Below are 27,144 nucleotides of genomic sequence, written 5' to 3' on the forward strand. Positions count from 1 at the left end.
GCTCGAACCCGTGTCCCGGCACTAGCAGGCAGAATCTCAACCACTGCGCCACCAGGGAAGCCCCTGTTTCCTATTTCTGAATAAGGACCTAGCTGACTCATACTCTGTGGGGTGTGTATTAGTCAGGATTCTCCAGAAAAATAGAACCAACAGGAGATATAGAGACATAGATAGATAGATATCTATTTACCTACTTACTTGGAAAGAGATTTATTATAATGCATTAGGCGCCACGATTATGAAGGTTTACAAGTCCCATGGACTGACATCTGTAAGCTGGAGACTCAGGAAAGTTGGTGGTGTAGTTCAGTTTCAGGGCCTGAGAGCTAGAGAACTGTTGGGTAGATTCCAGCAGGACTATGGAGGCTTGAGCACCAGCAGCACTGAGGATAGGCGAAGATCAATTTCTCAGCTTAACAGTCAGGCAGAGAGTGAATTCACCCTTCCTCTGGCTTTTTGTTCTATTCAGGTGCTACATTGATGAGGGCCATCTGCTTTACTCAGATAACCAATTCAAATGGTAATCTCTTCAAGAAACATGCTCACAGACATACCAAAAATAATCTTTAACCAAATATCTAGACATCCCATGGCCCAGTTAACACATAAAATTAAACATCACAGGGTGTGACTGAGTCTTGTTCCCTGTCACTTAGCTTTGTTCTTCACTATTAATCAGAAAACTAAATCAGTAAACATTTTTACCTTTTTTTGTTTTTTTTTGGTAGAGGACTCTGATGCTCAGTTTTATGTGTCACCTTGAGTACGCTACAGTCCAGTCTGTAGTTATTTAATCAAATAATCAAGATATTGCTGTGAAAGTATTTTGTAGATGTGATTGAAGCCCATAATTAGTTGACTTTAAGTAAGGAAGATTATCAAGGACTGGGTAGGCCTGATTGAATCAGGTGAAACGTCTTAAGAGCAGAACTGAGGCCTGATTGAATCGGGTGAAAGGTCTTAGAGCAGAACTGACGCTTCCCTGAAGAAGAAGAAATTCGACCTGTGAACAACAGCTTCTGTTTGTGCTTGAGAGTTTCCAGCCTGTCCTTCCCGAGGACCTGCCCTCCAGATTTCAGAGTTGCCTCGCCAGTCACCACAATCATGTAAGTCAATTCCTTTCAACAAATCTCTTAATGTATAGCTCCTGCTGGTTCTGTTTCTCTGGTTGAACGCTGACCGGTACAGGGAAAAAGGAGTTGATGGGTGATGATGGTGTTGTCTTCCTGTGAAAAAATTTTTGTGTCTTAAATGCCTTCAAGCAGGCTTTGGGTGTTGGCCTTGTAGGTTATGCGCTGTACGATTCTCAGTAGTGCCATTCATATATATTATGCTGTAAATGCCACTTCCTGGGGGTTTTCAGTGTGATAGCCTTGGATTCAGTGCTTTCTATGAAGTGGTGAAAATGTGGGAATTTGAATCACTATAAATGTTAGTTCTCTTGGGCTTTAGACACTTGATGCTGGTTGGACGCTCCTCCACCTATGCATGAAAGCAGCCCGCGAGTCACCCAGGTCTGAAGGGATATTATTGAATCTACCCGTTGGAGAAACTGTAGCAGATAAAGGATGGGCCTTTCTCGTAAAGAATTGTTGTCATTGAGGTTACATAGTTGTGTTCCTAAAAGCATGATATCTTTCACATAGAGGCCCTAGAGTACGGAAGAGGGGTACTGGAAATTGGGTTTCTAATTCTGGCATTGGAATATAGCATAAGTGAGGTTGTACTGAAGGATTGGTGGTCTGATCACAAATCTAACCATTGCCAAGGAGCCTTGTACTTTCCAGAGCCTCTGAGAGTTACTGTTCCCTTAGAGCTGAAGCACCACGTTTACTGAGTAGAATATAAGACTGTTTATCCAACAATTTCCTTGTATTTGCAACTTTTTCTTTTCCTATATTTCTTCCTCACTTTCTGATTTTTGTAGTTTCACGTAAGTGATTCAGCAAAGAACTCACAATTCTGATAAATTATTCTGATAAAAATGGGATCGATTGGCTTGTTTTAAAGTGTCTATATCTTTGTCAGGTCATCAAAGGAAATTTTAGTTAAGATGTTTAAATAATACATCAGAGTACCCAATAACATAACATAATCTGGAAGCACTGAACTAGTCAAAATAGCTGTAGAAAAACATCTAGCTTTTAAATTCTACCAACAAATGTCAGTGTTGCAGTGTCAGATCACCCAGCACCACACGTGTGACCCCATGGTATGCTGTCTTTTTAAAAAGCATGCTCTGTTTCACTATCCCCAGTCCTTTTCTCCATCTGCCTGCTGACCCATGTGGCTGTCTCAACATCCCCCTCAGTGGAAGCCTCATACCTGCTTGGCCAGCAGAAAGTAACACGATGACAGCAGTTTCTATGGGACTGCAGAGGAGGGGATGGGAAACCTTGGATGCCCTGTCTTTTTCTGGACAGCTAAAATTAAGATAGAGGACAGCTCCGGGAAAAGTCATGCCCTGGAATTTTCAATTGGTGCACAGCAGCTTAGAGAGTGGGTGAATTAATGGGCAATCTCTTTCAGGGCAGTTTCCCTTCTGGAAGAAGGGGCAATTTGTTTTAGGGTCACATGCTGGGCAACTATCTGCATAAGAAACCCAAATAGTTTCTGAGCACAAGCGATTCACTGATTCACCGTGGAATCTTGAGACCATTTTCTCAGGAAGTTGAGTTTGTAATGAATCAGTCTGTCAACAAACTGATCAAGATTGTGTTCACCCTAGTAGTCACCGAAAGTGTGTTCTGGGGGGTAATTGCTTCCTTTGAGAGTATACGAGGTTATTTACGGACTAATTTTCATCTGAATTTCTTCCACGTTTCCTGACATGACATTTAACTAGTGTAATTTCTTCAAAAGATCATGTAGGCAGTTGTTAAGAGAACCCAGTGCCTGTTTACTGAATTATCTATCACCTGAAACAAAATAACACTTTTTAAAAAGCAGCAAAAATTTTAGTTTTGTCTCCCTCTCATCCCACCTCCCCAAAATGACCTTTGCTTTGCATTAAGTGGAGAGTGAGAGAAATAATTTTCTAATAAAAAAAGGAAATCAATCATCTTTTGAAAATCAGCTTAGGCTCAGTGGACTCTAATTATTGAGTACATATGACTGCCAAAAAAACATCTGGGGGAGTATCACTGATGTAATTAAATGCATTGATAGTTTTTGAAAATAATTAAATAGCCACATAATTATCTGATATACATGTGTTATGAACCAAACTTGGGTCGGCTTGCCCACACGCAATAAAGCCAATCCACTGACACTGGGTTGTGGTGAAGGAAAGTGAGGTTTTTATTGCAGGGCACCAGGCAAGGGGTCCAGGCAGCTAGTGCTTAAAAGGCTTGAACTCCCTGAAGGCTTTCAGGGAAAGGTTTTTAAAAACAGGGTGAGGGGCTTCCCCGGTGGCGCAGTGGTTGGGAGTCCGCCTGCCGATGCAGGGGACGCGGGTTCGTGCCCCGGTCCAGGAGGATCCCATATGCCGTGGAGCGGCTGGGTCCGTGGGCCGGGGCCGCTGGGCCTGCACATCCGGAGCCTGTGCTCCGCGGCGGGAGAGGCCGCAGCGGTGGGAGGCCCGCGTGCCGCAAAAAAAAAAAACCCAACAGGGTGAGGGGGCTTCCCTGGTGGTGCAGTGGTTAAGAATCTGCCAGCCAATGCAGGGGACATGGGTTCGAGCCCTGGTCCAGGAAGATCCCACGTGCCACGTAGCAACTAAGTCCGTGCACCACAACTACAGAGCCCGAGTGCCACAGTTACTGAAGCCCGCGTGCCTAGAGCCCGTGCTCTGCAACAGGAGCCACTGCAGTGAGAAGCCCCCGCACCACAACTACAGAAAGCCCACGCGCAGCGACGAAGACCCAACGCAGCCAAAAATAAATAAATAAATAACTTTAAAAAACAACACAAAACAGGGTGAGGGAAGGGGGTTGTGGGGTGTGATCACCACGTGGACATTCTGATTCATTGATGGTGAGGTAATTGGAAGTCAATATCATTAACCTTCTGATTCCAACTGGCCTGGGGTCTACGTGTTGTGGGCAGCATACAGTTAACTTCTTCCACCTGGTGGGAGTTTCAGTATCTGCAAAAGCTCAGAATATAATCTATAGCCCTTCAGGAGGAGCTAAATGTCCTTGACTTTGTTTAATGGCAAAACTATTGTTATTTTGTCTTGCTTGACTGTTTTACTTTGTTTCTGATTTTCTCACTTCTCTGATTAAATTTTTTTTTTTTTTTTTTTTTTTTCGGTACGCGGGCCTCTCACTGTTGTGGCCTCTCCCGTTGCAGAGCACAGGCTCCAGACGCGCAGGCTCAGCGGCCATGGCTCATGGGCCCAGCCGCTCTGCGTCATGTGGCATCTTCCCGGACTGGGGCACGAACCCGTGTCCCCTGCATTGGCAGGTGGACTCCCAACCACTGCGCCACCAGGGAAGCCCTTTTTTAAAAATTTTATTTATTTTTGGCTATGTTGGGTTTTCCTTGCGGTGCGCGGGCTTTTCATTGCGGTGGCTTCTCTTGTTACAGAACATGGACTCTAGGTGTACGGGCTTCAGTAGTTGTGGCATGTGGGCTCAGTAGTTGTGGCTCTTGGGCTCTAGAGCGCAGGCTCAGTAGCTGTGGTGCACGGGCTTAATTGCTCCGCAGCATGTGGGATCTCCCTGGACCAGGGCTCGAACCCGTGTCCCCTGCATTAGCAGGCGGATTCTTAACCACTGTGCCACCAGGGAAGTCCTCTGATTAAATTTTTTTTGATGAAAGGTTTTCTACAGACAAAAGGCAGACAGAGGACATTGGGGGTGGGGTAGGGACTCTGTTCTGGGAAGGCCCCATAGGCCCTGCTCAGTTACACACGTTTAAGCCTAAATTGTATTAAAGTCAGTAGACATTTCCCACAAACATACATGTGGCTGCCTAATTTTATTTTGCGGTTTGAAATTTATTAGAACCCCAGATTGACATTAAAAGTCTCCTGCGTGGTAAGAGCAAAGTTTGTCTTAAAGCTCTGTGAACTGAAATCATCAAGTTTCACGTAGCTTTAAAATTTTACACAGTAACGCTTGTGGTAAGATGAAAGCTGTGTTCCGTGACAGCCTCTGTGGCATTGTGTCTCGTGCTCCACTTCTAACATTTCAGCTTGGTAACTTCTGTGCCTCTGTAGGGAACTCAGGAAATCTGCCTGATGGAACACTTTAGGAGGCCCAGCTCCAGGTTAACTGATCAGAAAATGCTTATAGATCTTGCCAAGGTATCAGTTAACTTTTGAAATGCTCATTCTGTCAAAAAAGAAATTGTCATAATAATAGAGAAGACAGTTTGTCTATGTTCCTGTCTCAAAAAGTTTATTTGTTCACTGATGACCCAAAGACCATTCGTAAAAAATGGAGCTGGTCAAAGGCAATCAAGGGTACCTCATTATTTGGGGGGGAATTCAAACTTTAAGGCAGCTGACTACTCTGTTCAATAATAGCAATCTTTTTAATCACAGTTAGGTCGATAGTGAAATATTTATTGCAATGTTTCCAGAATGATTTGAAGCCAGCTCTTTGGAGAGCGTTGATAATCTCAGGGTAATCTGAGGCATCCTTATGTGAGGTGTCAGTGTGCCACACTGAACAATGCCTCTGATACGCATCTGTGGATCATAAATAATAAAAAGCTGTTTTAAAGGTTTTATAGCCCCAACATAAAATTACCTCTCACTAAAAGCAGAACAGGGCAGCACTCAGTGGGGGGGAAGAAGAATGTGATTTTAGAATATCAGCAGTGAAGATCAGAACATGGTAAAAGCCCAATTATATCGAATTTGAAGGACCTTTAAAACTTCTTTTGTAAAAAGTAGTTTTTTTTTTTTTTTTTTTTTTTTTTTGCGGTGTGTGCTGTAACTTTTGCTCTGACTTTTGTTAGTGAGCCTTTTATTGTATCTTTCCCCCATATTACTAAATGTGCTTCAGTTCTTCCGGGACAGGGATTATGGGCTTTTATAAATCTAGCTGATCTCATCCAGTGAATTTATTAAAAATTAAATTTTTAGAAAGATGTAAAAAAAAAGTGATGGGTCAGTTTTGATGAAAATTCTATTTAAATTATTGATGAGTCTTCAAAGAAACAAGCTTAATAGCCTATTATGAGGCATATTTGAATGAAAAGACAGAAACAGTTACGCACAGAAATTGTCTAGCAGCACTTCACAGACAATTGCACAAATTATCCAAAAGCAACCGTGACATGAGTTCCATTCCATTTATAATATGACATAGATGATATGGCCCACTTCTTACAGGGCCATATCTCAATTATTTTTAATAGAAAACTTTAACAAATGCACTCAATTAAAGCCCAGTTTTAATCAGTTGCAACCTGGCCAAGGCGATGTCACTATTTAAAGTAGCAAAAACCTTCCTTCAAACAATTATGGGACTTGAAAAGATCACATGCATGGGATGAAACTATAATTCTAAAACACTAAAGGTGCTTCTGCAGAAATATCTAGTGGCAAACCTGCCTTAAACAACATATAATTGTGAAGAAAAAAACTTTAGTGGGCTCTGACATGTTACCAACGGGCCATTTAGAAATGGCTTCTAGTAAGTTTTTAAATGTCATTTTTAAAACTCAAGATTCTAGACTGTGACAAATTATTGTATAGAATTATTGTGTTTTATATGTCCCTGATCAGTAAGATTAATGGTTTATAGCTGGTAGAGCTTCAAGATATAAATTTCTCATGGAAGGAATGCATTATGGCTTTGAATTAATTTTAAAAAATGATAGGTGGTAATACTGGTATGTTCACATAAATCTAAATTAATTTCATATACTTACAGTAAAACATGGTTGCAAATACCTTCCAGGTGTTTAAAGATCTACATATCACATATTAACTGAATTAATTCAACGAATCATTTGGAGGATATGTAAAAAATCTTCAGAATGAAACAAGAATCCTCCATGTGTGCATAACACAATGTTTTACAAATAAAGGTGTCAGTCAGGTTTTAAGAAGGATGCTAATGATACTTTCATAATTTAATGGTTCTTCTTGATTGGCTTTTCATTTGTAATACACATATCACAAAGATATGAGGGTCAGAATTACATGATGCTGCAAGAAGCATACTACAATTTATCAAGGTATATGTGAATGTGTGCATGTGTGTACATAATTACATGTGTATGTATGCTTAATTTAGTATTCAATATCAGATTCATATTTATCTGCCATGCTCTGGTGCAACGGCCTGATTATTTATGGGTCATTGCACTGGTGTCTGCTCTGATTTAATTACCCTAATAGATATCAAATATTTTTAATATAATTCTATGTAAAACAAGATGATCAAGTGTTGATAAGCAGCAATGCTTAATACTCTAATACATTTTACTGTTCATGTAAAATTTCATTATTAACCCAAGTAATGAAGATTTGGGGAAATAGGTTTATAAGCACTAGATAAAACAGGGGAATCATTTAGCTTAATGAAGAGAAGGCTTAGAGTTGAAAGTATTTAATGTTCAAAGTATGATAAACAGAAGCTGGATATATACACATACAATAGGTCGAAAAGAAATTGGTATAACTGTCAGTAGTAGTGAGGAATTATATAGTGTACCCTTGTTGAACCTAGAGGTTGCTTTCAACCTGAAAAGTTCTGTGTTTGGTGAAAAAACACAATTCAAAATATCAATGTCTTTGAGAAAATAAAGAATTAAAGATCACATTTGAAAATCTATCTTTTTGTAAAGTTTTTGAACTGGACGTATATAGCTTGAGATTTAATGTCTTTAACATTTGTATTCTCCTTTATTTGGTTTTCACAAGAAGTAAACTGTTTAAATAATGTCTAGTTAAAATGAAAAATTCTGGCTTTTTTTTCAATGTCTAGCCATTCCTGCCTGTCCGTCAGTCTATCTATCTATCTATATCTATCTATCTATCTATCTAATTTATCATCTATTGAATGAGAATACATTGATCTCTTCTCTGGCACAAGTCCCTGCTTTCTACAAGTACTAATCACTGATCGCTGTAATATTTTGGTGTTTAAAAGGATTATATTGAACGCAAATAATTTTTAAAAGAATCAAATATTTAAAATGTCAGTACATAAGTATAAGACAGTTGCTTTTTAAGCCATAGTTGTTGAAGGTTAAGCGTAACTCAACTCCACCCCCATCTTAATTTTTTTCTTTAGTTATTTAAACTACAAATTAATGAGGCAAAGAAGGAGATATGATGGTTTAATTGCTTGCTTCTGCTGTGTGCCATACAAAACTTTGGTAAAAATTAGTTGTTCTTTCTTACATTTCATGTTCTTAAATAGATGTTTACTATCTTTTTCCTAAATTTACCATTCTGGTGCCATCTTGAAAAATATAAAAAGAAAAAAAAATGCACTGTTGAGAAATAATTCTATTGTGGGTGACTAAATGCTGACTCTGTACTGGAGGGTATTTACTCCCTGTCTTAGCTTTTTGATTACAGGCTGCCACAGATTACACTTTATAATAGATTTTATGATATTGGGTTGAACTATTAATCTAATATAAACTAATTTGTTACTGGATAACAGATATTGGAAGGCTAATTTTACTAATGTTTTAAAATTGTATGATAAATGAAAATTTCCAGATCTCTATAGTTATTCATTAAGATGTTTTATAAAATTATTTTGCTGATGTGTTTATACATAGGAAAAGTGGTATATTTTATTCAGTGTACCAATCTAGTTGCTTAGAAATTTACCCCAACCCTCTTTCTCTCTGAACGTAACCTGGTGAAACTTTTTCTCCTTTATAGTTATTTCAACTCAACTAAATAAGTTTCTAGATTGACATGGAATATTAGGAAATCAAAAAGAAGATGAAGTTTCACAGTCAGTATTTGATGTGATATTCCTTTAAATTTAAATCATGACCCAGCTGAGTCCCTGAAAGAGGCTGGGTTTTTTTTTTAATCTCAAGTTGCCTTCTATTGAGTTGCTCTGTGAACTGACTCAGAAGTATCTGGGAACACAGAGGCAGGTGCAGAAATGGCTTAGAGATCGAGGTGGAGACTGGGATCAAGTTCTTCTTAGGCTCCTCTGTGAGCAATGGGAAATAGTGTTTCCATAGTAATTAAAATCTCTACCTGTGGAAAGGGAACATAATGAGTTGTCATTTCTACTCACTTCATGAAATTTCTCCAATCAGCTACTTTCTTAGTGAAAGAATCTGGCCTTCTGATTTATTCAAAATAGAAGACAGGATGTCAGTTTATGTGCCAACAATAGGTCTCCAAACCTGTATCTTCTTTAAAAAGCCAATTTAGATTGTGACTACTATGTAACACATTTGAGTTAGGCTCAGAGTTAGAAGAATGAAAAACTAAAGAAACCAACTCTAATTGATTTTATAAGTAATCATACATCTAAACATCAACCATCTTTCTCTCCTTTAGGAAATGACTGCTTAATTTGTCCCCCTTTCTGTGCTGTTTTCTCTAAGAGATCTCTCTGAAATTATATTTTCACGTAAAGCTCACAGCACACTTTAATTTCCAAGAGCCATGCAGAGATTTCATATATTTTCAATTGTGTAATATCCTCTCTGTAAAGCACTTTGATGTCTAAAATTTGGACCTCAGGGAAGTTAAAATATCACCCATCAGCATTCTTGAGGACACAGAGGAGGCTGTGAGGGGTTAATCTCAATCACTAGGACCAGTAATCCTACACCTGGACAGACTTAAATTGAATTTTAGCCATCTGTATACATGTTCAGCTTTGAGAGGAAGTTTTGTGGTTTTTGTTTTTGTTTTAACCACATGGGGGATGTAGGCAAAGAGAGTGGCTGAAATGGAATCCATTGCATCAAATGGCTTGTGCGCTGATTGAATTTAAAATTGGACTTTATTCCCTGATCTTTGCTTCAGAGATGTGTGAAGGGGGAGGCAGGTGTCTTGTAAATAATAAATGTGAATCAGCTACAAAACATGGAATGGGGGGAATAAAAACTTCACTGTTCATTAAAAAACAAAACAAAGCAAAACAAAAAGAAGATGAAGAATAGGAGTCTGTGTAACATAAACAGTCTTGGCAGTTTCCAGAAATCAGCTTTTGCACAATGAATCCAAATATCAAGATGCTTCTCTGTTTCTAGCTTTCACTAAATTTTAACAAGAGGATTGGGATAACTTCATTTGAAAAACAACACTAGCATCTCTAAAAAACGTTTTCCCTTTATTTACCAAGACTTCTTTTTTAAAAAATAGAAATAAAATACCTATCTTCCAAAAGATTCTTTGGCAAATAGGATATATTTGTAGTGTGACAGAGGGAAAAATGTTTACAATGTGCCTTACCAGTCATGTCCCACTTAAACATTTGCAATGCAAGATCCATCCATACTTTGAGAACATTTTAGTTAACTTAAATGATTAACTCAAATTGCATTATTTTAGAGAGAAAGAGATAAGGCAGCCAACCTCAGCCTCAGTAGGACAAGGCATCATTCTGTTGCAGTGTAGCAGAACCAAACATGCTATTTTCAGTATGTGTTAAGAGTTTCCTTACTTTGGTTTTTCCATCAAAATCATACACTAAAATTTGATATTCTCCTTTCAAATAAAGGAAATTCCCTGTTGTCTTGAAGAAAGTTGTTCTTAGCCATCTTGAATTTAAAGAGGAAAACTCCAACAGCTGTCAACAAATAAGAAACACACTGGATACTTAAAAATTCTCTCTTGGGTATTGTCCAAGAGACTCAAGGGACCCAGGGAAATAGAGTACTTTAAGAGAAACAAAAACATACTTCAGAGAGAGATGTATTGAATTTCTTCCTGAATGTTTTTATGTCTAGCCTTTGTTGAAATAGGGAATAGGGATTTTTTTTTTCCTTTTTTTTTTTTTTGTGGTACGTGGGCCTCTCACTGCTGTGGCCTCTCCCATTGCGGAGCACAGGCTCCGGACGGGCAGGCTCAGCGGCCATGGCTCACGGGCCCAGCCACTCCGCGGCATGTGGGATCTTCCCGGACCGGGGCACGAACCCGTGTCCCCTGCATCGGCAGGTGGGCTCTCAACCGCTGCACCACCAGGGAAGCCCGGGAATAGGGATTTTAACAGCCTGTATCTTATTTTCATGGTGGATCTTGGTTGCATACCCTTCAAATGATAAAATCACAGGAACACTGGGCATTCTATTTGATTGGAAAAAAAAAAATAAGAAAATGAAAAAACTCAAAGCATAGGGTTGATGGGGAAAAATCTTAACTAGAAACTAAGTTCCCAGTAAGAGTACATCAGGTAGGATCCAGGTCCAAAGATAACCAGGTACTATATGTCCTGTGATTTATTTTGTTGGCTTGACAACAAATTATTGAGTGTACACTGTATGCTGTGATGTTGCAGAGGAGCATAGATTTAAATGATGAAGGAAGGAGCAAGAAATGATCTTGGAAAAGGAACTAGGGATTCTAATGATGAACAATAATAATATCAGAAAAAGTGAAGCTAAGATATTCCCCAGAACTGTTATACAAAATAAGTAAATAAGTATCTTTGATACTTATTTGATAATAATTTTATCAGATCATACAAGCAACATATTTATTATAGAAAACCAAAAAAGAAAAATAGAATATAGACACACAGATAACCATTATAAATGTCTTAGTATGTTTTCTTTCATTCTCATTTCTGTGTGTGTTTGGATGAATGAAATAAAAAAGATTGCTTCTCCTCTATCCTTCTTTGTCATGTTATCCCATACCACCACTCAGATGGCAGGGTTAGCTTTAAATACCCCCGGCCCGGAATGTGAGGTTATATACACCCTAAAAATATTATGTTAACTGAAGTGCAAAATGGAATTTGAAATGTATTATAATCTTGAGAACAAAGCTTTTATTTGCAAGTACCAGGGTTTGATAAGACAGAATAGGATTGCTAGGTTCCAAGAAGGCAGAGTCTGGAAGACATAAAGTGAGAGTTTATTAAATAAACTATAGAGTAGTTCCCTTAAGAGCTCTTTCCTTTCCAATATGATATAAGTACAGCTAATTGGAAGGGGACAGGATATCTCAGAGCATGACAACAGAGCAAACGATATTGCTACTGTCCTCTTCTAGCATTAAAACTCTGGATGTGAGTGTGGGGGGACCCTGAGCAGAAGGCTTGCCAGGGTAGAGTTATGAGTGCTGCAGGGCCATGAGAGTTTTCATATACAACCCAGTACCTAATGCCATATGAGACATGGCAGGTGAGAGGTCTGTACAGAAAGTCTTGAGAACTCCAGGGAAAACAACTGAAGCTCCCTGAGACTCAGGTTAGAAAGGGATTAGAAAAGTCTAAGGGGTCAGTCAACTAGTAGTGGAATGCAATTATGATTTGGCAGACTCACAGTAAAAGGGTTTTGAGTTCAGAAGCTGTGATGGGGCCATGGACAGTTTCAGTAGAATGAAAATTATATGTGTGGCATTTCAATGCTATCATTTATTTACTGAAGTGCTAATGTTAGACATTTTAGATTTGTTTTTAATTTTACCTACAATAAATACACATCGTATTTATATTTTAGTGTGTCTTGTACATATATTTTAGTGTCTCACTGATGAGTTTATAATGATAAATTCCTAAAAGTGCAGTTACTTGATCAAGAAATATGATGATTTTACAGATTATAAATTTTCTTTCAGAATAAACATACCAATTTTTTCTCCAATTGACATTGCCTAACAGTTTCTATGTCCTTTGTCCTAACACAGGACAATAGCAGTTAAAATTATTTAGCAATTTGAAAGGCCAAGACATGACAGTCTCTTTGATTGCTAAAAGATGCTAAAGCCTGAAAAGTCATGGTTAGTAAAATGTTGGGAGAAATCTCTGAGGACACGTGACTGCTAGTTGACCTTCTAACTGGATCCGGACCATAGGAGACACCCCGCTCCCTCCCCTGCCCTTGGAATGTGTATTCCACTTGCCTTTCCTTTCCCAGAAGCTGTCCCAAGTATACAGCCTTGAGATAATAATGTGGTGTTGAGACTGTCTGGATGGTTTACATGACTGAATCCAGTTAAGGCCTCTACATAAACTTTTAAGATTTGGTGAGTGGGTGTGGAGATCTACTCATCTCACAACTGCCCAAGACAAACCTCACAGATAAGTTCCTTGCTTATTAAACCTGCCACCTGCCAGTCTGGAGTGACCTGCTCTTTCTTCCATCTATCTCTGCCTTACACATTTGGGGGCCTATTTCAGATTAAACCTGGGAAGCTCCCAAGGAGGTTGCAAACCAACAAATGTTACAGATTTTCTAAAGTTTTCTTCTGGTTCTTGAAGTAAAACAAAATTATCTCCTAGGGAAGTGTTTGTTTTGCTTCTCAGGTTAGCTCTGTTCATATGTCTGAGTCAGCCTCTGTTTGCTTATACATAATAGAGCAGGGGAGGCCTATGTTCAGAAATGGAGTTAAAATAAATTAGCTCCAAGACTATGTGAGTCCCTGCTCAAACGTGTCCATGATGAAAGGAGAAGAGAAAGTTGAGATCTGTTGTAGTCTTAATTTGCAACACTAAAGGTCTTGTTGCCTGAGGGAAGCAAAGGGGGAGCTTCAGCTGTATGTGTCTGTCTGGCAGGGATCTTCATTGCTGTTCTGAAGATTTCCTTTTTCTTTTCGTTGCAGTAGACTGAAGTTAGTTACAGGACTGAGCCCCCTTTTCTAATTGGCATTTTGATGATAAAGGGAGAAAATTTACCACACAGACTAAGACTCCCAGTTGAACCAGAAGTTAGGATACATGTATTAAGGCTTTTCCTTCAGAGGATTTTCTGGTTTATATTCCCATCAGCAATGCTTGAAAGTGTCTTTTTATGTACACCCTTACATATTCCAGTGTGCAGTATGAGAGGCAAAAATTCTATGTCATAGTTCTGTAAATATGGATTTCACTGAATGGAGGTAGTCAATATCTCATACGGTTTTTATTATATTTTTTTCATATTTGTTATCCTATATGAAAGATACATAACATTTACCTCCAAACTTAGCAGCTTAAAACAACAAACGTTTATGCTCTCAGAGTTCCTGTGGGTAAGGAATTCAGAGGTAGCTTCACTGGGTGGTTCTGGATCAAGAACTCTCAAGATGGTGTCGTCAAGATGCTGCCTGGGAAGAAAGTATATTCTGTTGTTTTTGCATGGAATGTCCTATAGATATCAATTAAGTCCATCTTGTTTAATATATCCTTTAAAGCTTGTGTTTCCTTATTTATTTTCATTTTGGATGATCTGTCCATTGGTGAAAGTGGGGTGTTAATGTCCCCTACTATGATTGTGTTACTGTCGATTTCCCCTTTTATGGCTGTTAGTATTTGCCTTATGTACTGAGGTGCTCCTATGTTGTGTGCAAAAATATTTACAATTGTTATATCTTCTTCTTGGATTGATCCCTTGATCATTATGTAGTGTCCTTCTTTGTCTCTGTAACACTCTTTGTTTTAAAGTCTATTTTGTCTGATAAGAGACTTGCTACTCCAGCTTTCCTTTGATTTCCCTTTGCATGGAATATCTTTTTCCATCCCCTCACTTTCAGTGTGTATGCGTCCCTAGGTCTGAAGTGGGTCTCCTGTAGACAGCATATATATGGGTCTTGTTTTGTATCCTTTCAGCCAGTCTATATCTTTTGGTTGGAGCATTTAATCCATTTACATTTAAGATAATTATCGATATGTATGTTCCTATTACCATTTTCTTAATTGTTTTGGGTTTGTTATTGATCATATCTTGGGTCACAAGTCAAGCCTTGGTAAATTTAAGAAAATTGAAATCGTATCAAGTATCTTTTCTGACCACAACGCTCTAAGACTAGATATCAATTACAGGAAAAAATCTGTAAAAAATACAAACACATGGAGGCTAAACAATACACTACTTAATAACCAAGAGATCACTGAAGAAATCAAAGAGGAAATAAAAAAATACCTAGAAACAAATGACAATGAAAACATGATGACCCAAAACCTATGGGATGTAGCAAAAGCAGTTCTAAGAGGGAAGTTTATAGCAATACAATCCTACCTTAAAAAACAAAAAACATCACAAATAAACAACCTATCCTTACACCTAAAGCAATTAGAGAAAGAAGAACAAAAAATCCCTAAAGTTAGCAGAAAGAAAGAAATCATAAAGATCAGATCAGAAATGAAAAAGAAATGAAGGAAATGATAGCAAAGATCAATAAAACTAAAAGCTGGTTCTTTGAGAACATAAACAAAATTGATAAACCATTAGCCTGACTCATCGAGAAAAAAAGCAAGAAGACTCAAATCAATAGAATTAGAAATGAAAAGGGGGAAGTAACAACTGACACTGCAGAAATACAAAGTATCATGAGAGATTACTACAAGCAACTCTATGCCAATTAAATGGACAACCTGAAAGAAATTCTTAGAAATGCACAACCTTCTGAGACTGAACCAGGAAGAAATAGAAAATATGACCAGACCAATCACAAGCACTGAACTTGAAACTGTGATTAAAAATCTTCCAACAAACAAAAGTTCAGGACCAGATGGCTTAACAGGTGAATTTTATCAAACATTTAGAGAAGAGCTAAGACCCATCCTTCTCAAACTCTTCCAAAATATAGCAGAGAGAGGAACACTCCCAAACTCATTCTATGAGGCCACCATCACCCTGATACCAAAACTAGACAAAGATGTCACAAAAAAAGAAAACTACAGACCAATATCACTGATGAACATAGATGCAAAATTCCTCAACAAAATACTAGCAAACAGAATCCAACAGCACATTAAAAGGATCATACACCATGATCAAGTGGGGTTTATCCCAGGAATGCAAGGATTCTTCAATATATGCAAATCAATCAATGTGATACACCATATTAACAAATTGAAGGAGAAAAAGCATATGATCATCTCAATAGATGCAGAGAAAGCATTTGACAAAATTCAACACCCATTTATGATAAAAACCCTCCAGAAAATAGGCATAAGGGACTTTACCTCAACATAATAAAGGCCATATATGACAAACCCACAGCCAACATCATCCTCAATGGTGAAAAACTGAAACCGTTTCCACTAAGATCAGGAACAAGACAAGGTTGCCCACTCTCACCACTATTAATCAACATAGTTTGGAAGTTTTAGCCACAGCAATCAGAGAAGAAAAAGAAATGAAAGGAATCCAAATCAGAAAAGAAGAAGTAAAGCTTTCACTGTTTGCAGATGACATGGTACTATACATAGAGAATCCTAAAGATGCTACCCAAAAACCACTAGAGCTACTCAGTGAATTTGGTAAAGTAGCAGGATACAAAATTAATGCACAGAAATCTCTTGCATTCCTATATACTAATGATGGAAAATCGGAAAGAGAAATTAAGAAAACACTCCAATTTACCATTGCAACAAAAAGAATACCTAGGAATAAACCTCCCTAGGGAGACAAAAGACCTGTATGCAGAAAATTATAAGACAGTGATGAAATAAATTAAAAAATGATACAAATAGATGGAGAAATATACCATATTCTTGGATTGGAAGAATCAACATTGTGAAAATGACTATACTACCCAAAGCAATCTACAGATTCAATGCAATCCCTGTCAAACTACCAATGGCATTTTTCACAGAACTGGAGCAAAAAATTTCACAATTTGTATGGAAACACAAAAGACCCCAAACAGCCAAAGCAATCTTGAGAAAGAAAAATGGAATTGGGGGAATCAGGCTTCCGGACTTCAGACTATACTACAAAGCTACAGTAATCAAGACAGCATGGTACTGGTACAAAAACAGAAATATAGATCAATGGAACAGGATAGAAAGCCCAGAGATAAACCCACACACATATGGTCACCTTATCTTTGATAAAGGAGGCAAGAATATACAATGGTGAAAAGACAGCCTCTTCAATAAGTGGTGCTGGGAAAACTGGACAGCTACATGTAAAAGAATGAAATTAGAGCACTCCCTAACACCATACACAAAAATAAACTCAAAATGGGTTAAAGACCTAAATGTAAGGCCAGACACTATTGAAATGTTAGAGGAAAACATAGGCAGAACACTCTATGATATAAATCACAGCAAGATCCTTTTTGACCCACCTCCTAGAGAAATGGAAATAAAAACAAAAATAAACAAATAGGACCTAATGAAACTTAAAAACTTTTGCACAGCGAAGGAAACCATAAACAAGACGAAAAGACAACCTTCAGAATGGGAGAAAATGTTTGCAAATGAAGCAACTGACAAAGGATTAATCTCCAAAATTTACAAGCAGCTCATGCAGCTCAGTATCTAAAAAACCAACAAACCAATCCAAAAGTGGGCAGAAGACCTAAATAGACATTTCTCCAAAGAAGATATACAGATTGCCAACAAACACATGAAAGAATGCTCAACATCATTAATCATTAGAGAAATGCAAATCAAAACTCCAATGTGCTATCATCTCACACCAGTCAGAATGGCCATCATCAAAAAATCTACAAACAATAAATCCTGGGGAGGGTGTGGAGAAAAGGCAACCCTCTTGCACTGCTGGTGGGAATGTAAATTGATACAGCCACTATGGAGAACAGTATGGTGGTTCCTTAAAAAAACTAAAAATAGAAGTACCATATGACCCAGCAATCCCACTACTGGGCATATACCCTGAGAAATCCATAATTCAAAAAGAGTCGTGTACCACAATGTTCATGACAGCTCTATTTACAATAGCCAGGACATGGAAGCAACCTAAGTGTCCACTAACAGATGAATGGATAAAGAAGATGTGACACATATATACAGTGGAATGTTACTCAGTCATAAAACAGAATGAAATTGAGTTATTTGTAGTGAGGTGGATGGACCTAGAGTCTGTCATACAGAGTGAAGTTAAGTCAGAAAGAGAAAAACAAATACCGTATGCTAACACACATAATATATGGAATCTGGGAAAAAAAAAAGTCATGAAGAACCTAGGGGCAAGACAGGAATAAAGACGCACACCTACTAGAGAATAGACTTGGGGACATGGAGAGGGGGGAGGGAAAGCTGGGACAAAGTGAGTGTGGCATTGACATATATACACTACCAAATGTAAAATAGATAGCTAGTGGGAGGCAGTCGCATAGCACAGGGAGATCAGCTCGGTGCTTTGTGACCAGCTAGAGGGGTGGGATAGGGAGGGTGGGAGGGAGAGAGATGCAAGAGTGAAGAGATATGAGGATATATGTATATGTATAACTGATTCACTTCGTTATAAAGCAGAAACTAACACACCATTGTAAAGCAATTATACTCCAATAAAAACGTTAAAAAAAAAAAAAAGATGCTGCCTGGGGCTACGTTTTCTGAAGGCTTGACTGGGCCTGGAGGATACACTCCCAAGGTGGCTCACTCACAGGAATGTTGGCAGGCAGCATTCATTCCTTGGTGGCTGTTGGCAAGGGGCTTTATTTCCTCTCCACATGGTCTTCTCCATAGACTGGTTTAAGTGTCTTCACAGTATTGAAGGTGGCTTGCCCCAGAACGAGTAATTCAAGATAACAAGACAGACGCCTCAATGCCTTTTATGATTTTGCTTCAGATGTCACAATCCATCAAAAAAAAAAAATTAAATGAAAACAGTTTCTAATAGTAACAAAATTGTGTTATGTTGAATAAAAACTAAAACATATACCTGAGACTGAATAAAAAAATTATAAAATTATGTTAAAAGACATTAAAGGCGACTTAAATAAATGAAGTGATATTTTCATGAAAAAGTCCATAACAAAATTTTTATATCTTCCCATTTGACCTATATATTTGACATAACCCAATTAAAATGTTAAAAGATTGTGGATATTAATGAGATATTAATTTTAAGATGTATATTACAGAGGAAAATACTAACAATAGCCTAGTCACTCTTGAAAAAGAAATGAGAGGATTTACCTTATCTGATATCAAAGCTTCTTATAAGGCTAATACAGTATAGCATTAGGGCCAATGGGTACATATACTGACCCACAGAACAGATGATAGAATCTAGAAACATCAATTCAATTAAAAGTAAGGTGCAAAATATTCATTTTTTTAGAAATATTAAGATTATCTTTCCTTCTTAAAGATCAGTAACTATAGAAACACAATGATAAATTCGATTCCATTAAAATTAAGTATGTTTCTTCATCATAAAGAAGTGAAAAGACAAGTCATGTGCTAGCAGAAAATATGTGCAACATAAATAACTAACAACAACAATAATTACAAAAAAATATATAAATTGCCAAGAATAAAAATACCATATAAAATAATAGCCTAAAGACATAAACAGATGTGGCAGATGGATGCAAGGGTGGCCCCCACCATGATTCCTGCCTGCTGGTGTTCAAGCATTGTGTAATCCCCTCCTCTTGAATGTGGGCAGGACCCATGAATTGCTTCTAACCAACAGAATATGGCAAAGGTGATGAAATGTCACTCTCAGGATTATGTTATATAAGACTGTTTGCTAGCCAACATGTGCTAGAGACTTTTCTTGCATGCTTGATGAAGTAAGCTACTGTTTTGAGAAAGTCCTTATGGCAGAGAAATGTTGGCAACCTCTAGGAGCTGGGGTCACTTCTAGGGACTGTGGGTGTCTTCCATTGACAGTCGTCAAGGAACCCAGGTCCTCAGTCCTACAGTCAAATGAAGAATGTTAATAGCCTGGATGAACTTGGAAATGGATTCTTCCCCAGTTTTAAGTGTCCAGGTGAAAATGCAGCCTGGCCATCAGTTTGATTGTAGCCTTGTGAGACTCTAAGCAGAGGAACTAGCTAAGCCATGCCTAGACTCCTGACTCATGGGAACTCTGAGATAATAATTGTTTTTGTTTTAAATGACTAAGTTTGTGGTACGTTGTTACGCAGCTATAGATAACTAATACAACATGTATTTTACAGAACTTGAAAAACATATGGCCAAGACAAGTATACTTAATCTAATTAGTCATCAGGAAAATGCAAATCAGTATACTGAAAAAATGTAAACATCTGAAAATAACAAGTGCTGATATAGAGGTAGATAAAGTAGAATTCAATTCATTTTCTTTGTAGATTTAAATTGGTTCAATCATTTATAAAATCAGTTTGGATTTATCTTGGAAAGTTGAGCAGTGGTCTTGCTCCTAAAGTGGGAGTGTCAGGGGGCTAGACTAGGGAAAGAAAAAGTTCTCATGCTTGTGCTCAGTGGCTATTGACAAGTATTCATTTTGTTATCATACTTTTAAAATTACTTATGTTATAATTATTCTTTTGAATGTTTTATGAATGTTTTAAATGTTATATGATTTAAAAGTTATGAAGTAAAATAGTAATAAAGAAATGTTTGAAACTATTTTAAAGATTTAAAGAGATTTAAAATAAGAGACAAACTTTGTTGTTGGAAAAATATCAAAACAAAACACTGACTCCTGCTGTCAATGTGTGTGTGTGAGAGAGAATGAGAAAGTATTAGAAATCAGCAAAATTGTGATGACGTTTGAAAGATACCATTAAAATATTCTAATACCACCTTTCTAAGAAATATATTTATACAATAAAATTAAGCATTTAGACTCTTTCTCTCCTTTCAGATAATGTTCACTTTCCTGTATTTGAAACTTGATGTTTCATTGGGCTCTTTCCACCTTAGAACCATATAATAATATTTCTCCCTTGGAGAAAAGTACCATGACCATCATCTAAGACCTGAAACAATGTTATTTACCGTTTTTATAAGTTGTGTCAGATAACTTAACAGAAAATACATTAACTTGCTTCTCTTTTGCATAAGAATGTTCAGTGCTGTTCCGAAGTAGGTGATATAAATCTTAATGTTATCACTATTAAGTAGAATGAAATATGGCATGACCAGAAATGATGTATCAAATTTTTATCAAATTAACCTCTTTTAGTTATATTTTCTTTATATAGTATATGATAATGAGGTCCCTCAGAATTCTAAAACACTATTGTTACACATAGCACCTTAGATATTAGACCACACTAAATATTAAAATTGAGTCTTTGATACATTAAGAATGCCAAAATAACAGTTCTGTTGTTTGAAATCAACTCCACTGACCCAGCAATTCTATTTTCTTACTGATTTTTTCCCAACAATTAAAGAATGATATTTTAATAAAATGTTTCATAAATGAATATCAGAAACTTTTTTTTATATTTTCCATAGGTCTCCAAATTTATACACACACACACACACACACACACACACACACATACACACACACACACACACACAAACATATACAAATATGTATGTATGTTGTTTTTCATTTTTTCCCTATAAGGTGATTTTAAATAAGACATGGCCACTAAAATAGGCAACTGTAACATTTTGTAACCTTAAAAATAAAAGAAAAAACTAGAAGTGTCCTTGTATAACGTCAAGATCTGTTTGACTTTCAGGTAAAATCAAAGACTTTTCTATAGTTTATTCCCATTTTTATATTGAGCTTATTTTAATCTCAGTAGAACTATGATATACTGTTCTCAGTGGAATAAGAAACAAGTAACATGCTTGGCTTAATAGGGAATTTGACTTTGAATTTATTTCCTATTTAAGCTTCAAGAAATTTTCACAAAGACTGAAATGTTTTGGACTATTTTTAAAAGAACAAACAGAATTTTCCCTGCTCATACACTATCTACAGGCTATAAAGCACTCTGACAGCTAAAAAAAATCCCTTTGAGATGGCAGAATGGAACCCCGAGTGCAGTACTTCCTCTAGCATAATATCATTGAACAGTTCTAAGTCCTTTGTTCTTTCTAAGCCTACTTTGAAAATGGAAAAGTTAAAGATGTGCATACGATATAATGGAATTCTTTGTGCCTTCTTTTATGAGAACAGGATATTTCATGATTGAAGGAATCCATGAAATTTTGCTATTGTAGGTCCATCCTTTTCTTTGAGTTTGAACATGGAACTAGCTTACTTTTTCGTTCCTCCATGTACTTACAAATCCATTATCAATTCTCTTTATGATGATTATTTCTCTTTAACGTCTCTATCAAGACAAATCCAACTTCTGAGCATCAGATATACAGAAGGTGACCTTACTTATAACAAAAAGAAATAGATTAAGCAGGAAGTGACTTGTCCTAAAAATTGTTTTTCACGTTTTAGCAAATAACAAAACAATTTTGTGTCAATGGTCTTAAGTCTAGAAAGATGTGATAATATCATTATTAAAATGTTTATTAACGAAAGTTTTGTTTGTTACTTGGTTACTTATTGAAAAGGAAAACATTTCTGACATATCAATTCATAAAATAACACATTTTAGAGCATTCTCAAGTAAAACATTTAACAGATGCCATGCATAGCACAACACAACCCACTTTTTAAAGTTATTTTAAGTGGCAGTTTAACCATGGTTGCTATCAATTTGTAAAATCTGACTGCAAATATAATACAAAAAAAGTTTTCTTAAATACTGTCTAACATTTCTCCCAATTCCAAGTATAAAATAATTTTATTTTGTAAATTACTTAAAATAGTACAGCTAATTACATTAATTTTCTTATTCTAAGTTTTTCCTTTATTTTCATAGTCTTGATTTTAAACATCACGATATCAAGCAAAAGAATAATCTATAGCCATTTCTAAGCTTGATTTTACACTTAAATCCCTGGAAAATGTACTGCTCCACAAGGGAATAATTCAACTAAGGCTAGGCATCTGTAACTAAAAGTAATTTTCATCTGAGATTTACATATTATGTTGCCATTTTTATAGAAGGCAATTACATAAAAAGTACACTCTATTCCTACAGGTTTAACAAACAAACTCTATTTTGTTTTTCTTGTCCAGTTGTTCAGTACGTTTGAACAGAAAATAAAAAGATAAAACAAATATCTTAAAGTAGTGTGTAGCTTAGAGAACTTATGGTATTAATTTGAGCTAAGGCTAGATGGGAAGCAACATGATTTGTTAGCAATGATTCAGTACTACAGCTCATTTACCATACTAATAGCAAATATTCCAATATAGGGATAGAGATATAGTTTCTTCACAGGCTGAAGTTATTTTTTTTTAAAGTATTACCCACAACTTGACATGATGTAACTTATTTTGTAGAGACAATATGTCACTATTTGAATTTTGCATGGAATATTAACTAGACCAAGGAACATCATAGTATAATTTAAATTCTATCTTGGTAGGTAAGATACATGACTAAACTGGGATGAAAGATAAAAGGTCCCTGCATCAAGAGAAATTTAAAATGATACAAAAATAGTGAGACTCAGATATAGTTTTGGATTAGATTGCTACTCATCAATTTGTTTTCTTTTTCTTTCTTTTCTTTTTAATTCTGTTTGTCCAGTTCCTTATGGACTGTATTACCTTTCTACTATTGGTTGTATTTATAAGTCTGAAGTTTCAGTATAAATTAGTTCTGTTGCCTAAGGTTACCTTTAAATGCCCCTTAATTGTGTGGCTTTTTTGACACTTTTCTGGACATAATCAATCTTCTTTCCCCAAGAGTTGTTAGATTTTCATTCATAGTTGATGCTAATCAAATTACCTGGAGTTTAAATGATGGCTGAATTCTTTTGATGCCCTATTTCTTATTAACTAAACATATATTCCTAATAATTATTCGGTAAAGAATATTTTAAGACAATTATGATTCACCTGTATGTTAGCATTTGTTGGACACAGTATAAATCACAAATAAATAGAAACATTCCTGGGATTATACAGATACCTTGATTAGTGCATTGAAAATACTAGCAACTATAATACAGCCCCTGGATGATAACATTAAATTACTTCTAATGAGTGATTTAAAAGTTAATTGACTACTTTTATAACAGTAACAAGTGGAAAAAGATATTACATTGCCCAAGCATTTTTCAAAAAGTTAATGAGGCAATAAGAGCTATGTAAAGCAGGTAATCATTTGTTAATTGATCTGTTATTAGGATTATATTAAACCTGGAGTAATATATTTGCTTCCAGATTTCTTTAAAAAGGACAAGGTGGCCACACCCTTCCTGAAAAATCTTTAGTCTGTTTCTTAGGTAACCACTTAGCCATTTATTACAAAGGGAGAGTAGTTGACAGATCATTAGTGAAATAAATAAATGATCTCTATGAACTCATATCTATCTACATGTACTGACTGTCTTGTGATGTGAGAATACATTATAGCCCTCAATAGGCATGCCTCCAAAGTGTTTGATGGGAAGAGTGTTACGCTGGGGAAAATAAATGCAAAGAAAAATTACCACCCTGTGAGAATTAATTTGATTTCATTTGAAAATTTCTAGATATATTCAGCAGGATTCCTCAGTGAAGCCCACATGTGAGTTAGCTAGCAGAATGAATGGAATAATTCACCTTTCAACATTACTTTGTTGGCATCCTTCAAACATTAAAAACTATTAGGATCCATTATAGTGCTTTTACCCCTCTCCCACACCAACTCCATATTTTAGACCTAATTATTTCTACGAACAGGGATATGTTTTCAGATACTGCAATTATAAGAGGTTCAAACTCATCTACAAACCAATGTCACTTTCCTTTCCTTTCATCATATAATTTGTGTGGGATATCTTTCTTCTCAATCCTTCAGTTGAAATCTGAAGTGCCTTTTTTTTTGTGATTTGTCTCTCTTCTTTTCATACACTTTTCAGAAATACTTCCCCCATAATTTTCACCTAAAACAAAACAAAAATAACCCTTTTTACTGTTTGTTTTAAAGCTTGACAGAGCAATAAGATCTGACCTGTCCAAATCAGACATGCTGTCTTCTTCCACCCTAACAAACAAGAGCATATTAATAATGTAGTGAACCAATAAAGATGAAGGCCTGATTAACTCCCTGGCTAGAATTAATTACAGCAGAAGCAGTTGTTCTTACAACCTAAATTAGAGCTTGTAAATGATATGGGTAGTCAATGAATTACTGTTTCTGATATGGTGTTCAAGAATGTGCGTTATATGTCTCTTATTCATACCAGTAACAAGTTATCCAGTGGTGATGAGATTCACATTTCTAACATATATTTGTGTATAATTATACTAGCCATCTTTTTAATTAAAGTTGAAATGAGTCAGTCAGAGTTATGGATTTGTATTTTATCTCCTGTGGGCAAGGTAGCTGTATTGTTAATTCTTATTGCTTTTTGTCCCTAGTTATTTAAAATCTAGGACTGTTAGTGTCAGACTGAACCTGCAGTATTAAAATTAAAATATTTTATGATATATCATAAAATAAGAGGAATCAGTCATTTGGAATAATTATTCTTCTGTGTTCCAACAACTGCTTAATTTTCTCTTCCAGTAGATTCTTCCCTACATCTTTTTTCATGAGGATATTCCTTAGTTCAAAGAAAGAGAAGCATTTTTATTGCTTTTCTGGACATTTATCATTGCAGTCCCTTGTGGAAATAGTGAAGAAAATTTCTCACTAGTTCCCTTATTTAACAACTTTCTTTTCAGTTCATTATGATTGATTTTGTGCTATTGTGCCATTTTTTATGGCTGTCCCTAAAGTCAACAACTACCTATGTCCCATCTAGCATACTTCTGACAGCATACTATCAAATTTTTTTTGTTTAGTTTTTACAAGTTCTCTTTTTGTGTTTTTATCATTTATTTTTTCTTATGATGAGTGATATATGGGTCATTAGGTTATTTGTGATATAAGATGACCAACGTGGGTTTTGATGGTACCTTTTCTATTGTATGATATTCTTCTCTTTCTAAACATTGTAAAGTAAAGGAAAAGTAAACATTCTTCTCTTTCTAAACATTTTACATGTAAAATATATACATATATATTTTTTTCAACATTTTAACAATGACTTTGAAACTCAAAGGGAAATAACAATTAGTACTTTGTACATGTTCTTATGTAAAATATATATTGGAAGTTTTTTATTTAGTGATTTAGAGGATTTAAGATTAATAGTCACTAATGTTCAAGAATTTATGGAGATCAGTACAATTTGTTGTGAGTTGACATGTTCTGTACGTAGTTATTCTAACTTTATTTTTTAACCTTATAAACAGTTCCACTCAAATATGTTTTAGACTTGCAAGTTTAAACATTTTAAATATTAGTGTTTTTCAGTGATTTCCTCTTCTGGCGATAGGGAACTAGGTAGCTAGTATATATTCCCCGCTGGGAACAATTAGAAAATTCGGTAAAATATATATTAAAACAATTTTATTGCAGTCATGTTAGTTATATCTTGTTGTATAGCAAGCTAACCCAAAACTTAATGGCTTAAAACAGCAACAATTTATTTAATTCATGATTTTATGTGTAAGGAATTTTGAGTGTCATTCCGCAATGAACCACGTTTAGCTGAACTCACATATCTTTAAGGTGATGTTCCTTGTAGCTGCTTGGCTTACTTGCCTTATTTGGAATCGCTGGGATGACTGGAGTCTCCCTCCCCAGAGTCTTTTACTTCCCAGCAGAATAGCCTGAGCTTGCTCATATGTTGGTTGTAAGGCTCCCATGAGCAGCAATGGTAGAAGCTGCAAGAAACTATTGAGTCTTGGGCTTTGAACTAAGGAAATGAATTTCTGCAACATTCTATTAGCCTAAGCAAGTCACAAATCCAGCCAAGATTTAAGAGGTGGGGACACAGACTTTGAGACTCCATCCTGACTAGAGGAGCTGTAAAATGTTGTGACCATTGTGCATCTGGCACACAAACATTTCATAAAGTAGTGGAGGATTGCAAGGCTATGTCCCAGGAAAAGAAGGAAGTCCAAATGACCAAATTGACATTTGGATCTACTCATTTCCTTGTTTTCTGATAATTCCAGGAAGGAGATGGAGAATCCAATATTCTGAGATGTGTTTTTGACAGATTTGTGGGGATAGGGAGACAAAAATGAGAATCCAAAGCCCATCAGGGCTGTTCATAAATGCCCCATATGTTGGGTTGGGACTTTGAAGGCCTACACTATAAAATGTCTCCTGGTAGGAAACAAAATTCAGCTTAAATGTAAATTCTCTCTGGAGAAAGACACCATCATTCTAGGACTCAAATAATTTTTATAACTTTTTCAAATATAATAGCAAGCATTTAATTTTAGTGAACCAGTCAAACAAAAAGGAAAACAAAAACAAAAACAAAAACCACTTGA

The sequence above is a fragment of the Monodon monoceros genome, unplaced genomic scaffold (genome assembly GCF_005190385.1).
Source record: "Monodon monoceros isolate NGI ecotype Baffin Bay Population unplaced genomic scaffold, NGI_Narwhal_1 Super_Scaffold_11, whole genome shotgun sequence".
Classification (NCBI taxonomy): domain Eukaryota; kingdom Metazoa; phylum Chordata; class Mammalia; order Artiodactyla; family Monodontidae; genus Monodon; species Monodon monoceros.